Genomic DNA, 18,350 nt, shown 5'->3' with positions numbered 1-18,350 from the left:
AGACTCATAAAATTTTTATTCATACTTTTTGTCTATTTTCTCTAAAAGTGCCTTGAAAAAGACAGCTTAGGATATTCACCTGGCTGACCTGAAATAGGCATGATGGGTGAATAATGTCATTAGTGTTTTCCTCTTGCCTTTTCTTTTCAACAGTTCCATAAACAATGAATTTGTCCTGGTCAAAGTATTGCCATTTCTGTCATCAAAAAGTAACTTGTGTGCTATCTATCTTAGACTTTCTTCCAAAGAATGACAGGTAATTTCACTAGCATCATTTTAGTGACAGTTTCTGCTTTAATCACACAACTCCTATAGTGATGATTCACCTCTTTCATAAATTTTGCATTCACTGAATAGCATTGCACAATATAAAAACAGCTATTGTATATATTCTCAAGTATTATGATTTCTGTACAAACTGGAGAAAGGTAAGCTAAATATTCAATAAGAATTTTGAAGTATGTGTAGCAAGAAAATACTATTTAAAAGGATGCTATCAAGAGATACAGGTTTTAAATTGACTGAGATGTATGACTTTATGTTATTCAATCTGAAAACCTGGTTCAGCATAAAATCCTAATAGTGGGAGGATTCTCTCTAAAACAACAGCTGTAATGCATGACTAGGAAAAAATAGAACAATGTGGACATGGACAATAAGTATAATTTAGAATTTGACTGTGGGCACAAAAATTGGCTTGTGATATCCCCTATTTGATAGTATACAACAAGCTAAAATATTATTTTGTTTGTGGCATCTTGTTCTAAGTGTTTCTAAAGAAGAGTTTCTATCTTTGTCAGCAGAATGAGAAGTTATTTGGAAATAAACATTTAAAGTAATCCAAAACCACGTAGTTGTATGTATAATGGGAATCAGGTTAAATAAAGCAATTGTGACATTTCTAGTTTAGCATATCTTTTTGTTCAAAGCATTCAAAGCATGCATGCTCCAGTCAAAATATGCTATTAGCATAAAAGTGTAGTAAGGAATATCAAGCCCATCTTTCTTTTCTGCAGCACCCAGTGTAACTCAAATGTGCACTAGTAGGCCATATACTTTCCACCACTTAGAAGTCTTTTGCTGAAGTCACTGACTAACTTTTAAGGCATTACTACATTATATTTTTTTTTCTACCATGGCCATCTATGTTCTATGAATACACATTAAAATATTTTGCACAGCATATTCATGCTTTTCTGTGGCTAAACTGATTAGAATTGATAACAGTTTTCTCTCTATATCTTACTCTGTCTAGAAAGTCTGAAGTAGAGCTTCCTGTTACATGTATGTGCACAGCATCTTATAGAAGCAGATTCACTTTTCACAAGCATCTGAATTTTTCTTCTTCATTTCATACTGTTTCAGTTGGCAAAAAACACATAACATTTTGTTATACCTGAAATTACTTTTTATCCAAGAATAACTTTAAATATTTGATTCCTTGCATTTCTAATAGATTTGCATATATAGAATACTGTTCTTGCAATGTGTATAGTCAGTACTGGAAATGAGAGGTTCAGCAGCTGTACATTCTGCATTTTATGTGGGGTGTAGAATACAATGCAAAGGCATTTGTTCTTTAAGTGGTAAATAATTACTTTGTAGCTTCTTAGAGCATATTCATACTGTGGTGGGGCTTTTTGGTTTTTCTTAATATATTTGCTAAAGAACTAGGTCTTAATTATTTGCAGTAACATCTTTCTTTTTTTAAAGTTTTCAGATGATTGTACACTGAGGATGAATCTTACTTCTCCAGTGAGATACTGATACAACATACGTGGGGAACAAATCGGCATATCATAAATGGTAAGTAACATTTGTAGGACAGACTTTCTGTTTACTACATTGTGGTCTTAGAACTGAAAAGTGAATCTGGACTTACTTTTTAAATATTTTTTTTTTATGTTTGTGCCCTTAAGTTGATCTAAAAATGGCAAATAATAAATAAGCTTATGAATAAAGCTATTGTTTTATGTAATACTAGCATTTTAATATTTGCATAATTTTTTATCCTTTTCTCAGTGATTGCATGTCTTTTTCTCTGTAGGTACTTCTTTCGTCTCAGAGCTTTTTCTTACAGCTTCAATGGGATAAACACACATAGTTTATCTCTTCTATCCTTGTATATGGTCTTTAAATAAGACACCATTTCAACTCTGTTTTAGAAGGCTAAAAAATATTTCTTTGTTTTCTAACAAATAGCTATATCTTTGTACTATAAATTAGGCATTTAAGTATATATCCCTATGACATTTTTTCCTTATTTCTGAATATATCACTTTATTATTCAGACTAAGGATTTTTAGTACAAGGTTTTCAATAAATGAGCTCAAGAGCTTCCAGCTTATAGAAGTTCCTGTATCTGTAAGTAATCTTCCTATCATGGGAGAAGTGTACAAGGAAGATGTAGCATTTGTAAATCATTAAAAGGACTCTGAAATTCTTTGAGTTGTGTGCCTCAGCAAATGTTTATGTAAGTAGTTTGCTTATTTCTCTTTTAGTCCTAACCACTTTCAAAGAAGAAAATCAGATTTCATCCCAGCTAGGAGTACAGTTTCCAGGGGTTTTTGACTCTCCCTGCAAGCCAGATAGCATCCCCTGGCCACATTTCAGGAAGAGAGAAAGCTCTCTTCATTATGAGCATTTCCTCATTATTTCAAAGTTTACTTTTTCAAAGTAAAATTAAAAAAATTATTTATTGTTTTATATATTTATTTATTTCAAAAAATTTCAAAGCTACTTTCAGATGAAAAATATATTAAAACTATTCTTAATTATTAAGAAAATATAAAGAATGCTTATGAAAATAGTTATAATAAGAAGAGCATGATAGCCTCAGCTAAATATTGCCCAAAACTGTCTGAGGAGAAACTGGACTTACACCCTGTCAGCACTGTTGAAAAAAGAACCCAGCGATATATTCAGAGCCTTCCTACTCAATGTGATGGAACTATTTATCTCTTTGGTGGCATTTTCAATTATGGGACTGATGACTTCAGTGGCACATTGGATAATAAGATATAGATTAAGCCTTTGTGTGCCTCATTTTCTTTAATCACAGACTCTGCAACCACACTTGAAGCATTTGTATATAAGCATAAGTTACTACTAAAATATTTCCTTCAATTCATTTAAATATAACTCAGTCATGATGAAACACTCAGCCCTGCCTTCATTGTGAAATCCTATACTGTGACAAAAGTGTCTTTGATGCCAATTACTTTACCTGTCTAAGAATCAACCCAGATATTTCTTTTCTGCACCTCATCCTAACATTTAACTTCAGACTTAGCTTAACATTTCTATACTCATATATGGAATTTAGTAGACACATCTTCTCTGACAGATCCAGGAAAAGGAAACTGGCATTGAATCCATAGCTAGAGAAGTTTTTTTATTTATTCTTAACCTAGTTAGGATCATAATTCTGAATATAGAAGCACATCTCTGTGATGTGTGTATCATTACTGTACCATATAGATATAAAAATTAGCTCTATGCCTACTATCAGGTAGTGTGTGCTCCACAGTATTTTTCTCCTTTTATATGTCTATGCATATTCTTAAGGAAGTATATTCATTGATTTGTCAGACCAGTAAAAATTGGCACCAATAGATTAATTAATTGGTCTATTCAGAGTAATTTATAATAATATATGTGATGCAATATAATAGAATGTAATATAATATGGTATAAGCTATATATATGGAATATTATTATAGTAAATGTCTACTGATACGTTGCATGTACAATGTATTATTGCACTTACTATATATAATAATAGAATATTATACAATTTACATGAAAATTCGATACTCAAAACTAACTGCTCAGTCCTCAGTTCCACTCACCTGTGTGAAGTTCTAAAACTCTGTTGGAAAGCACAATTGAATCTATTGAATTTATCTGACATACAGAATGTAGCCCCTTGTACATACCTTATTCTGGTTAGTGTAGAAAGCATAGTATGAGCAGGGAAAAGAAAAAAAGATGTTTGAATTGGTCTGGCAAATGTGTACCTGCTGACACCATGGGTTGGAACCATCAGAGCATGTAAAGAGCATTAGGTTCCATTATAAAGCATCTTTACTTGGTAAATGAAGAGTGCAAAAAAATGACATGAGATCAATTTTTCCTTCTTCTCTTTGGCAGTATGTACATCTCATTGAATGGAGAACAGCACCTTTGGTTTTTAAGTAATCGTTTTTTAGAGTAATATCTAGAGTTGCTTGCTATGAAATCTGAATATATCCATAGGTAGTAATTTTTTCAGCTGTAGTCCATTAGGTGTGAGCCTTTTGCCTGAATAAAGCTCATATCTATGAGATCATAGTTATGAAGATTAACCCTTGTATTCTGCAGGACCTTTCTCTACCTTCTGCATAAGTTATGTGGTTATTGAATTAGGCAATATGTATTCCTTTTCTTCTCCTAATAAGTCTTAAAGAACTTTTGCTCATTGGAAGAACTGCTGGAGGAAGAATGTATAAATAGGCAGACAGGAATCATATAAAGTTCAACAAAGGGAAATGCTAAATCCTGTGGCTGAAGAGCTATAATCCAGTCCACCAGTATAGGCTGGGGCAGGGGGAGTAAAAAAGATGGATTCTGATTCTTCTTAGTAGTATTTAAGAAGCAGTGGGCACAAATTGAAGTGCAGGAAGTTCCACTTAACCGTAAGACAGAAAAGTTTACTGTGAAGGTGGTTAAGCACTGAACAGTTTTCCCAGAGGTGACAGTACCGCTGGATAAAACCCTGATCAATCTGCTCTACCTTGGCCCTTCTTTGAGCAGAAAACCAGACTAGACAAACTCTAGACACCCCTTCCAACCTCAACCATTCTGTGATCCTGTGAACTTACCAGGTGGGCTGCAGTTATGCATCAGAATGAACTATTTTGAAGAATTCTAAATATACTGTGGCTGAGAAGGTCTTGGCCTTTCATTTCATCTGCAATTTCATCTGGACAGGTTTAACTGCTTCAGCACTGAACGTTTTGAGAATAGAGATGAGCATCTGCAAGTTAGTCACAATTTAAAAAAGGAAATACCCACAAAAATTATTGAGTTTTATAAAAGACTTCCACAGGCTTGATAAACATCTTCCAAATGGTGGCACAGCTCCTTGTGTGAGTGCGGAAAGCTTTCCAGCAACAATTATAAACCAACAAAGCCATCATGAGTCTGACTAGTTAAAAAGCACCCTGATTAAATACTTAAATGTAGAAACTTGACCTCAGCAAGGTTTCTTTAGTGCTAGCACAAAGACAGGAGGAGAAAAGAGGGAAAAGGATAGAGAACTTTCAAAATTAGTTCTGAAACTATTTCTCCAATATTGCATGGATTGAAGCTTCCCAAAAACTCTTAATAACCAAACTTGTGTGTCAACTAGATTGCTGTAGACTTGCACTATGCTGACATTCATCAGGATAAATATCAAACAATGAAGAGAGATTAAAAATCTTATGGCACCTAGATTGGATGAAATGGAACTAAACTGCTGTATCTCTCTTTTTGCTTTAATATGGTTATAATGATCACAAATATACACAGGTGTATAGATGCAGTACACTCCTTTCCACTTTTCTTACATTTAATTCCCTTCTATTTCATCCTTTACTCCTAAATGAGGAGCAACAGTAAATTATTACTCTGTATTTATCTTGCAGTCTTAAATTTGTCCAGATTCTAATTTTGTCTCTGAACTTCAGCACAAGAGCAGATGGAAAACCTGGTTGTAGGTTTCATGTGACTAGAATGATTCCTTCATTCCAAGTTAAGCATTCACATGTAATTAAATAACTTGCATAAATTGTTTTAAAACAACAAAACCAAGTTGGTATGGTTGATTTTGAATTGGTGACATTTAACTAGAGGAGATGATGTAGTGCAGTAAGTATAGTGAGGCTTCGATTGCACAAAGAGAACATTGTGAGCATTGCAGCAAGTTTGATCCTGACAAACATTACTTTTCTTGTTCTGTGGAGCTACTGTAATGTGATTACTCTCCTGCAGGCCATCACAAGTTGTCACTTCTAGTTGCTGTTGGCTTGTGTTTGCTGTGGTCCCACACACTGCTGTTTGCAAAGCCACAAGCCGTGTTGTACTGTCTGGAAATATGTATGCCTGGAAAAAATTCCTGCACATGAATGGACTGAGGAGTAAAATTAAGGCTATTGTAATTCTTTCTTTCTGCCTGGAAAAATAGTTTTCTACAAAATATGGGATTATAATTCTGGATACTGAGTAGAACTTTGCTGAGTTCTTTATAGCTTGAGTTATGCAAATGACTTAATATTTAGGAAGTGTCATTAATTAGTAGGAGAACAGCCATTCCAGTCCAAGGCTATTTTTACTTTTACATAGCAAGTTATTTAAATCTATTAATTTTCTATGCTGACCTGTTATAAGCTATTCTAGTAAAAAAAAAAAAAAAAAAAAAAAAAAGATGTGCAGGGTGGTAGAAGTGGAGAAAGAGGCATAAAGTGTATTGGAAAACTACCAAATGTCCCCTGCAAATGGACCCTATTCAGAATCAGTAAGCGTATGATGAGTGAAGTGGTTTTGAATATCGCCTTTAGATTCCATGCTGTTACAAGGCCAGCCCCGAACATGGCAACTCTTATTTCCACACACAGTACCTCTTCACTCTCAATTTAACCCAAAAATCTGATGAACCCATTACTCCATACTTGATTTCATGGAACAAGGAGTAGATATAGTTACAAATGATCAATCACAAGCCGTGAACCAAAGCAGCAAGGCATTAACAATTCACACCATTTCGGTCCACTTGCTCAAGCAGAAGATGTGCCAGCATATTTAATGCACAGCTACTTCGTTCAGTTCAAGAAAAGACATGACTCATGCTCATTTTAGGAACTGAGGAGACTTCATAGGTTTTCATGCCTACTAACCACTAAGTGTTAAGACTTTGCACTTCTAAACAATTAATATAACCAGGTGTTCAGTAAAGGTCATAGAGGTAGATAAGTTTTTAAATTAAATTTTTTTCAGGTTAAAAATAAGTGGAAGGTTGTCCTAGGAAATGGTTCCCACAATAAAGCCAAGTTGTGTTGTACAAATTTGTATTGTACATTCAACATCTTGTTCAGCAGTATTGTAACATTGTAGACCCCACAGGCATATGCCGTCAATTTAATGGAATCACTGAAAAAGCAAAGCAGCTGTGAAAGATTGCTTTAAGTACAGCAATCGTGTGCTTGTCATTCTGTTCAATGGTGGAAAAATCCAAATTCGGATAGGCATCAGTATTTAAGAAAATGACTGCTAAAGCATCTCTCATAAGTACCTTGGGGACAATACGATTTGACATATAGCATGTAAACAAAAGTACACAGCAGCTGTTAGATTAGTTTTTGTTTGAGTAAAAACACACTGACATAATTCAAACAACACAGGAAAATGCATGTTTTCCATCATTCAGTTTCCATATATAAAACAGAGTTTTGGGTAGAACATGCCAGTTGCCCTGGACAAAGAGCTGTGTGGTGTTCACTGAAAATAAGAAACAGTGAAGTACAGTGTATGCTAGGACAGTATCATGCCCTCTGTGTAATATATATACAGTGTACAGTGTATATTGAAAGTACTTCAGGAAAAGCATCCTGAGGAAGTGTAGAAAGAATTTCCAGTATTTTGATCATATTGAAAAGTTTTTTTTTCCCCATAGAAGAAAAAATGTCAATGATTTCTTTCCTGGTTTTCTGATACTGTTATTTATTAAGAAAAAAATACTTTTACTGTTTTGCAGGTTATTTGGTAAGAGAAATTGACGTAGAAAAGAACTCAGCATAATACTAATGTTTATGCTCCAATAATGTCATGAGTTTAAGCAAGAAGAAAGTTAACAAACTGGATTTGGGGGGATTTGTTTTTACTTTTTTGCAGTCTTCTTGTGATGATTGCAAATTGCTGGTGGGTGATTTTCCCATTCCTTTACAAATGTTCTGCTTACTTTTTGTGGATATCCTACTGGGCTTTGGATTTCATGCTTTCTGTCACTCCATTTGATCAACACTGCACTCTTATCATTTTCAGCAAGTTTAAAGGCAAGACAAAGAAAAGCAGATTTTGCTCTCCTGTTTGCCACAGTGGCTTCGTGCCATTATCTCCATCAATTTAAAATCTCTGGTTTTTGTTTTAGGAAAAAATTCTCATCTCTGTTCTTCAGGGGAGTGTAAAATTACACTGTAAAACAATTATTTTCTTCAAGGAAATTCAATGTTTGTCATGTGATATGAAGTCAAAAAATCAATGAGGGGGAGAATAGAAGCAATAAAGGTATATTTATACTGTTCATCTTAGCTGAGAAGCAAAGATCCTTGGATACTCTCTTTTATCTAGCATCTAAGACTGCTGCAGTAAGAAAAATCATTCAATTACAAAAGAAAAAATGCAGATGGCTTCTAATGCAGTGTTTAATTTCTGCATAGAAATTATAAAGAAAAGGGATTTTGTCTATAATTTAAAATATTTTCTGTAACTTCTGACTACTTTCCTTTGCTCAGCTTCCCTTGAAGGGAAGTTTCCTTCCTTTAAAATTTATTTCATTTTCTGATCAAGGACGTTTGTCATCAGTTCCCTTCAGGAATTCCCTCTCACAGAAAAATCTCTAACCTCCTGAGAGACATACATCGTGAGTTGTTCCTAAACCTTACCAGTTAGCTCATGCACTTTCTTTCCAAGGGTTAGTCTTTCTGTGGTCAGCACACTGTTATTGACCTTGACAGTCCTGCTTCATAGTTCAATTTTCGTAATGCTTGAACAGCTATAATGTTAAATGGATGATGCAGCACTTGATGGACTTGTAGATTTTTGGGAAATTTTGCCTATAGATTCTTTCACCTTGCTTTATAGACTGTGGTCTGTATCAAGCTGTATTATCAAAGCAGTCTAGTGGAGCTGGGAGTTATTTTATGGAGTCATTACTGGTACTCTTAGTTTTCAAAAGGGTATTAGTTTAGGATAATACCTTCTTTGTTTTAGTTAACTCACCAAAATGGACAGAAGTCTGGAAGTAGCTAGCTGTTCAGTAAAAATTATTCTTGCATACCTACATCAGTTCCAAATGAGAACATAACCATTCCTAAACTAGGGACCATTTTTGAGTAACTGTGAATTTTTTATCGAAAGTGCAAAGGATATCTTCTGGGATCACCAAATGTATGCCCAAAGCAATACACTTATGGAGTATTTCAGTAAAAGTATACTCTTTTGAATTTACTGCCTTGCTGTTCTGCCTTTATTCCTTTTCTTTTCTAGGGATACATGGGTTTGTACTTCGGTGAATGCTTAATAACTTAAATAACATTGGTTTCTGGCATTTTAAAAAGGAGGCCAAAAGAATGGGGGAAAAAAGAAAGAATACAAGCTGTTTAAGACTATAAATCTGAAAACAAAAAGGTTCAGTGTGGAATGAAGCAAATACTGTTATTGATAGAATCAGCTGATGTTTATGGAAATTAGTATTACTTATACAAAATTATCTGGGTCTGATACCTAGTGTGTCTAATTTGGGTGTTAAGCATGTCTGAAAGAGGTGACACTTTGAATCTTTTCACTTCTGAGCTACCCCAGCAGGTCCTGGATCTGTCCCCTCGCTGGTCCTGAAGGTGAGGTCACCTCACTACCTTCAGGGAGGTGAATCAGCATGGCCACATTGTACTGGTGTTAAAATTATTTGTGCTAAAATAATCAGTAGTATTATAATTAGTGTTCAAATGTAACATCCACTTCCAGTATACACACGTTTTCTCACAGCTGTGTTTCAGTCTGCTTGCTCACTCAGCAAAGCAGCACTACTTGGGTTTATCTTCGTTTTGTTTGTAATCATTTTCTTACGATAACTAGCTCAGTAAAAACCTTACTTGCTTAAGTTATTTGTAAAACTTCCAGAGACTTCACTGGGATCAGATTTTCATCCTTTTATTTTCTTTGAACTAAGTGTGACTGTAACCACTCCTCATAACCACATAACATGAAAGAGATTTAATTCTGATGCCGCTCGCGTAGTTCTGAAGTAAATTCAGTCGTGAAGTAAATCCTGCCGGTGTTCCTGATCAGACCTCATTCATTACTTTACCTAATCTTAATTTTATGTCTGACTCCAGTGTTAAGGAGTAAGTGCATTATTAGAATAGTCTGGAAAAGTATTAATTCACTGATGGTCACCTTGAAATAAGTTTTGCTTATGTTCAGTTGCATGGCCATATCCTGACAAACTGGGGTTTAAAAACTATGTAGTATGACTTCTGGTTTGGAGTGTTTACTTTGATGGCAGATTTTGAAAAAAGTTTTGCAGGATTACTTTTTAGGATCATCAGTAAGAGTAGGTTAATATGCATATTAACCTTGTTCAGTGAATACCCCTCAGCCTTATTTTTTGAAGTCTGGTCTCCTTTAGATAAATGGGATTGTTATCATAAATTTAAGTATGGAGAGGGTTGCAGCTCATTTTCTTTTAAGTCCCTGCAGAGCACTGAACCCATGTTTGTATCTTTCTACGTCTTCTTACATTGCTTCTCTTTCTTCCCATTTGTCATTTACACAAGCTTCTGCATACCATTTTCTGCTTCTGTAACAAAGAAAGTACATGTGTGACTTAGAGACAATTCTGAATTACTTTGGAAGAATCATGTGATAGGTTTTCATTGAAGAGATTACTCGAATGGGTTTTGTTAACCATGTAGGTAATTGTTTAGATTGAACCAGAACTTTCTCAGTGCTTTTATTTGTTCTTGTATTTGTGTATTTTGCTGAACTGAGATTGTACAGTCTTGTAAATATCACAGCAACATTGGAACTCTGGGGTTTAAGTTTTTAATAAACGTTGGGTTTTAAGTAACTAAATTTTAATGGCTTTGCCACTAATTCAGAAAAGGCATAAGTATGCATCCTGGTAAGTATGCAGGATGAAAGTAGCTGCAAGGATATCTGCTGGAAAAGTAAGCATACTATATGGAAGCTCTCAGGACTGCTTATGTGAGAATGCATAGAATTAATGGTTAAATAAGATTATATCATGAAATTGTGCAAGTCAGAAGACCTGGATTTTAACATGATTTTTTAAAAAGTAAGGCCTTTCACAAAAAAACCCACACGTGGTTTTGCTTAACCATGTGCTTAAATCATTCATAACATACACTGACTTTAGCAGAGGCAATGTATAGTCTGTTGCATGTTTACCTATTTATCTCTGAAAATGGATGTAACTGTATGGTATGTTCCTTCTGTATTTGTCCAAAAGTCTCCAGTTATAAAAAACCTCACATATGCAAGTTTCTTAACTAAGGTGTTAGTTCTGACTGTTAGTTTTCACAGCTGAGTGAACAGCTATTGAGGCTAAATATTTGCCGTGTCCAAATGGAACGTTTGTCTCCTATTCTTAATAGAATAAATATGTAAAGTGTAGTTCATCCACTGGGACTTTCTCTGGCAAAACCTATAGTATTTATGTACCTAGGAAATCCACCATTTATATCGATATGGTAAATATGAATCTTTATATGATATGAATCAATAGATTGATATAGGTGGGAAAATTTTGTATATAGTTTTATGTGCATTGTTAGCAAGTGTGCTTTATACAGGAGGGGTTTGTGGTTTTTTTTTGTATTTTCTTGTTCATTACTAGTAAAAACAGATCTTGGTGTTTTTCTTCCCTTCCCCATTGCCAGGTAAAAGCCTGAAATGGTACTTAATGCTATTTTATTTTGCCATATAAGAAAGGCCCATGTATGCTTTACACAAAAATATCTGCTAAGCACGTGCATCTCAGTATTGCCTGAAGGCAAAATAATCATTTCTTATTTGTCACATATATTGACATCAGGTCTCTTTGAGACAATGCTTCCAACCTTTACAGTGACGTGAAATCCAAGAACAGCCAGAAAAAGATCTTGTTGAGACCATCGCCATGAATCAATTTTTTCTATGTTTTCATTTGACCTTCCTCATTACTAAACAGCTACACTGCACATTTTTCTTTGTTACAAGTTGTTTTTTGAGTAGTGGAAATGAGAAGGGTATAATAAAATGGCTTATGAGTGTTGATTATATTTTAAGAATGTTACCATTTATAGCATGGTAGGTATATGTCAGCTCCTCAACAGGAAACTGTATACAGAAACAACATGGATCTTGCAATTTTATCAGGACAATGCAAGTAGATTTCAGCAAGGTTGGTTCCAACTCATCTGTGATAAATGAGAAGATAAGGCAATCAGTGCACACCATGACACTCCGTGCAGCTAGTTAGGCACACTTCAGAACTATTCAGGTGTGCTCACGAAGCTTATGAGTCTTTCATGGGGGGTGTCTCAATATAAATACGTCCTTCATGGTGGCCACTAGAAATGCAGGAGTTGCTTTTCCAAGACTTAACCCAGGTCAGATATAAATAATAGATATTAAGAGTTAGTTCTGATGCTGAGGCTGTGTTAGAGGCTGCATATTTCAGTTGAGTCAAAAGAATGCATTTTCTTTTTTTTCCTTTTTCTTCTTTTCTTTGCATAGCTCCTCATCTTGACAGATGCCTGCAAAATTCCGTCACACCTTTGTGTGGACCTGTTTGGGTCTTTAAGAGAGAATGTTTCAGCCTCTCAGGAGCAAAGATTTATATCCAAGGAGTTCTATTGGCCCGGCACCAGCGATTAAAGTCTGCAAACTGTTGCAAACAGGTGAGTTGTCCCACTCTTTAAAAGTCTGCTTTTTTGTTTTCATTTTCGAATGTACTAATTGTATAAAACCAATGCCTCGCACTGTGTCATAAAGAAGTGTGACATGTATTGCATAAGCTGCAGTGCCTGTTAGGAGAATGAAATTATTCTCCTATAATTGCAACGCGAACAATAAAGGAGTTAATTGTGTCTCTCTTTTGGTGTGGGATGTCATATGTCTCATCTTTTCTTGCTGCATACTGTGCCTAGCTGTGATGTTCCTTACGTGGAAATTCTCTAAAGCACTCATTTTTCATTGCTTCTTCTGCACATGCAGTTTTTAATGCTCTCATAGATCTTCCCATAAAACTAATTTAAATAATTATTTAGTTGAAACATTTTTAAAATAAATAAATAAAACACAAGTATAACTGGTGTTGCATTATGAAAAACTAGATGAATGTATAATGATTTAAAACCTCAATATTTTAATTACTATACATGTGCCATTATGTAAATATACCAGACATGCATTTTACTTTGAAAAAATAGTAGAAAACAGGTACTGAACATATTGTTTGATAGTTTGGGAGCAATCAGATGATTTATTTTTTATTAATTGGATGTTTTAGTTTAGGAAATCTAAGTAAGAAAACACCAATCTTGTTCAGCATAGTTACTTAAGTTCATTTATATGTGTAAGAATGTATATATCTTTAAGGATTAGTGGAGTACTTTATAAAAATAGTAGGCATACAGATTTTCCAGGAAAAATATTACATAGAAATTAACCAGCTCGGAACCTCCCATTTAAGAATGGTCTCAGGCCCCAGAGTTAAGAAGACTGCATCAGATAGATAAGCTCCCAGCGTATGTAGGAAGGGGGAGGAGAGGTGCAAGCAAAGTGTCAGTCACACTGTTTATACAGCACCTCCTGCTGTCAGATCCATAAAGAGGAATGAGAATTGACTTTGGAAGAGGCTGTTCCTGTCTAGAGCTAATAGTGGTCAGCAAGAAGAAATCAAACAAAACCAAAAACAACACGAGAGCATGTGAGAGAGACAAACAAGCAGAAAAGAGAAAAAGGAAAGCTTGTTTCCAGTACAGTGATATATTAAAAAGTGAGAAATATCTTTCGAATTTTTGTGGATAATACTTCACTTTTAAGACAATGCTGCCTGTCACAAAACCTACAGAAATGAAATCTGTTACTTTCCAGTGCCTTCACGTACAATATTTACTCTTTTAGAAAAAAATATGTAAAATGCATACAAGTATTTAGCAAGTATAATGGTAATTAGTAGAACAAAACAGACAATGGAGTTTCTAAATAAAAATTCATATGCAAGTCATTTATTGACTACATTTTGCTCTTCTCTGTAAAGAACATATAAAGACATTTTCAGTAAATTAACTTATGTTAATCAGTCCTCTGGTGATTATCCAGCAGTGTTCAGTCGGAAATTGTAAATGACAAGAAAAATATAATAATTTTAGTAGATTTGAAATCTCTTCTGAAGACAAATGATTCTTTATAATGAAAGCTTTGCATATAGACGTATGTTCAGTATAACCACATTGGACATTTTTAACTTTTAAGAGTCCAGTTTATGAGGATAAACGTCAGTACAGCTATGACAGTTAATTGTCTACAAAAAAGTTATGATTAAAACATTTTAATAAACATTTCAAAGTGGTTTAAGTGCTTAAATGAAAATTTTACAGCACAAGGATGTTAAGGGTTTTGTGCAGTTAATGTGCTGAAAGCTTGTGTTGTTTTGAATTATATTACTTCAAAGATAAGATATGACATATAATTCAGCTTATAATGTCTCTCTGTTAATTTTTCCAACCGTTTCCCAACTGAAGTGTGTTAGTACCGAACATAAATGAAATCATTATAATAACTGCATGTTATGTTATACTGTAGGTATAACAATACTTACTATAATCTTACTGCATTTTGTTCACGTTGACCTTTTTTTCTAAACAACTAAACCAAGATGGTTTTGTAAAGACATATTGTGATAAGATATAGATGTAAGATTAGGATGCATGTTAATAAAGAACCAGGACATTCAATCAAAATACTATCACTTTGTCCTGTTGTGCTAAGGCCTGACAACATAATGCTATGATGACTGCATACAGTATTCATACCAATATAACATCTAGCCATTACTTGAAAACATTAAATATATTTTCTTGATTTCTATTTATCTCAGTGTTATTTTGACATTTGAATTATTTGTATTTACTTTGTCTTTTCATTTAAGTAAATAGGGAATGGAAGTAAAAAAAAAAAGAAATTCTTTGAATCAGTATTACTCTGCTAAGACACTATAGTCTGTCCATTGAAATCAAATAGCACATATAACTAATAATATGCTAATACATGTAATTCTATAATAATAACCTATTATAACCTATAATAAAATCCATCTGGTCTTCAGTTTAAAATGCATGTATTGAATTAAAAAAATGCATAGTTTCAGGTCCACAGTGTGTACTGGTTGCACAGAGTTGTCTTTATAATCACTCTGTTGCTTCTTGCCCTAGAGGAAGAAAACTGAGAGACTACCATCTCTTTGCTGTAGTCTTTGTATCCTTTTAAAGAGGATAATCATTATTCTTCAAATTGTATTCCTTGAGAATAATACAGGTGAAGTAAAACAGGTAAAACTGAGAGGGTACTTGAACTTTGGGAAGTGGTTTGCACTTTATTTAAAGGAGAAAGGAAGAAAATATGTATAAACAGTATACTGCAAAAGCCTTCTATTTTTTCCTTTAAACTCTTTCTAATTTCAATTACATATTTGTATAATGAGCTATAATCTTCACCAAAATCTTGAAAAAGCTTATATTGACATTTTAATGCCAAGAATTCTAGGACTGTAAAATACAGTTTTCTAACACAAAAAGTAAAATTTAAGCAGCAGTACTGTTAGGATTATTCTGCTATTAATATTTCAGATGTTATAGCCTTTTGCCTTGCTATTTTAAACATGCTGTGTTGGTGTCTGTTGGAATTTCTGAGAACCCCAAATATATCAGGAGGTTAAAATCTGTTAATTATATACATAATGTATGCAATTGGGTGAATGCATGTAAGGCATTTTTAATCTTTTTGTCAGGCTACTGTATTTTCTATTAAAAATATTTTTAGAAAAAAAAGCATCACCAAAATGGAATTGCTTTTAAGTGAGATGTAATACATAACAATAGAAATAACATTCTATCTGATAGTATGGGATATAGTTAACACTTTCAGAGATGGGGGATGTCCACCTCATTAGCATTCTTCATATGTAGTGGTGCTGTTGGTGGGGGTGTTGAAGTAGGAATGCCATTGTGCTGGGTTCCAGTGTTTGGGGACAAACACTGCTGTGGAGGGAACGTGTGAAAAGGCCATAGTACTGACAGTGAATGAGGAAGGCTGTGCTTTCTGTGTGCTTCAAGCAGGGAAGCTGTCATTCACAGGCCTAGCACAGCTAAACAGAGGCCAAAAGAGAAGACTCAAATACCTTTTAAAATGATATTAATGATCTTTAAACATTTTCTTCATTTAGGATTACATTTTAGTCAAGCTGTTGATCTGTCCTTTACTACATAATATACAATGTACGTGAACAGGTAGATAGAAGAATATCTCGTCATAGCCACAGTAAAGATTCATTATGGAAAATATATGTGTATAAATATTTGAGAATTGCAAGTTGCTTTAAGTATATTTAAATGTTTTTGAGCGTGTGTTACTTACAAGGCTTCAGCAAAATTTTAATGTAATAGTTAACATACATAGCCAGTCCTAGGGTTCTGTTCTTTGTGCTTTTTTTTTACTGGAAGTGTGTTATATGTGGGGATGAGGGTGCTGAGCTGGGATCAGAAGAGCCAGGAAATTGTGCTGAATGTTCATTAGCTTGATCTACCAGAACTTGCAGTAATAGTAATTAATCATTTGAACCACAGCAAATTACATTACATTTAAGTAATGGAGCTAGTATGCAAAATACCCTCAAGAAAACAAAAGAGAATAAAATTATTGACTGATTCTACTATTTGCCATTTTGGCTATGGGAACACAAGCTCAAATGTACAATTTCAAAACTGTATAGCCAACAGCTTTGCTGTTATTATTCTAAGCTACATCAATAAACATCGTAATTCATAAGGTTTTCCTCATTTCACTTTGCAGATCCATAAAAATACTACTGACTTTTAAAAAATTGAAATATTGCAAATACCAGGACAAATTAAAAAGAAAGTCTGTATTTCTTCTACTTTCTTCTGTTCTCTTGACACTGCTGACTCAAGTACTGGAGGTTGAATACATCTGTGATGCACAAACAAAAGCTTTTCTCCATAACTTTTCTTTATAAGAAACATATCATTACTATTAAATTTGTTTTCACAGATTTCAGTAATTACATTGTGTAGTAAGATTTTTAATGACTCTTTTGTGTTTCCCCCCCCTTACAAATAAAATACAAACTAGCTGTTAGGTGTAATCACTTTGCAGGGGGGTTGGCTGGCAGAAACTAACAAAAGAATACACTTTTATCAAGTATTTTTTTAATCAATACATTTTTCCTATAATTTTTATATCCATCCTAGTTCATAGACTTGTCAGAAAAATATACCAAAGAATACTGACCCTCTTTATAAAGTGCTTTCAGAAAATTAGATTATATCGTGGTAAAGTTGGCATAATAATTATTACATATTATTTGAAGAAAAAGAAGAAATTCACCAAAATTCATATCTTGATTTCCAGTTCAAACCAATCTTGTATGTGTGGTTTTATGATTTTTGAAAGTATATTCTTAAAATAACTTGAATATCACATCCTCTGTTCAGTAACTCTCCCCCTTTTTTAGAGTTAAATATTTGTTTCCTCTTCCTTGCAACTTCTGCTTTTCTAATTTTATATGACATTGACTCACACTGTTGAAGAGGTGTTAAGTATCTTTATTTCCTTCTTTATAGGTCACAGAAAAATAGATTTTTTTGTCTGTTTGACCTGTGTAGGGACCACTCAAGAAATAATTCCATGTTAAAGTGAACTTTGTGTAGAGCAAGATACTATATGAAAACTGTAGTATTTCAGCATAGCTTCTTATTAAAAGAATATAAAAATAGTGTTTCAGTAATTTTGAAATTGAAAGAGAAAACTGCCCTCTTGATAGTTCAGATAAGTGATTCGTAGAATGTTGTATTGTTTATAGATTTGAGTGATGGTTGAAATTTTTCCCACAACTGAGCTGCATTCTAGTTACCAGAAGTATTTTAAGAACCTTAAACTTGTGTCTTTTCCTAAGTGTCATGCCTTGAGCAGGCCTAACATCAGTTAAATGAAGTGAAAATTGCATTCTTGTCTTGATAGAGATGAAAATGGATTTCTGGTCATGAAATAGATGTAGTTGTCACTTTTTTAAAAAGGTGTCAGCAGTTTGCTTCAGCAAGTAAGGTGCCAATTCAGTATGACAGTAAACTTGTGATCTGAGCAATCAATAAAATGCTTCAATAACTTCTGCTTCATTACACTTATAATAAGAGGCTATAGATCTGTGGCACATAAAATGTTGATAAAGTGGATATGTAGGGACTTAGTGTGACATTTTGTTTTAGTAATACAGTAAGTGCAATGTTGCCATCTAGAGTTTGTGCATA

The 18,350-nt window shown here is 33.9% G+C and overlaps 1 long non-coding RNA gene across 1 annotated transcript in view; it reads right to left on the bottom strand.

Moving 5' to 3' along the window:
• The window catches only part of LOC308071020, a 78,797-nt gene that overhangs the window by 10,467 nt on the left and 49,980 nt on the right, over positions 1–18,350 (bottom strand). The window contains exon 2 of the long non-coding RNA XR_013930968.1: positions 1–18,350. This exon is cut by the window's left edge and continues 10,467 nt beyond it; it is cut by the window's right edge and continues 48,859 nt beyond it. This is a non-coding gene — a long non-coding RNA (uncharacterized lncRNA).

This window comes from Falco punctatus (genome assembly GCF_963210335.1).
Source record: "Falco punctatus genome assembly, chromosome: 10".
Taxonomy (NCBI): domain Eukaryota; kingdom Metazoa; phylum Chordata; class Aves; order Falconiformes; family Falconidae; genus Falco; species Falco punctatus.
Note: the sequence above shows the minus strand (reverse complement) of the source record. Positions and strands in the feature narration are given on the sequence as shown.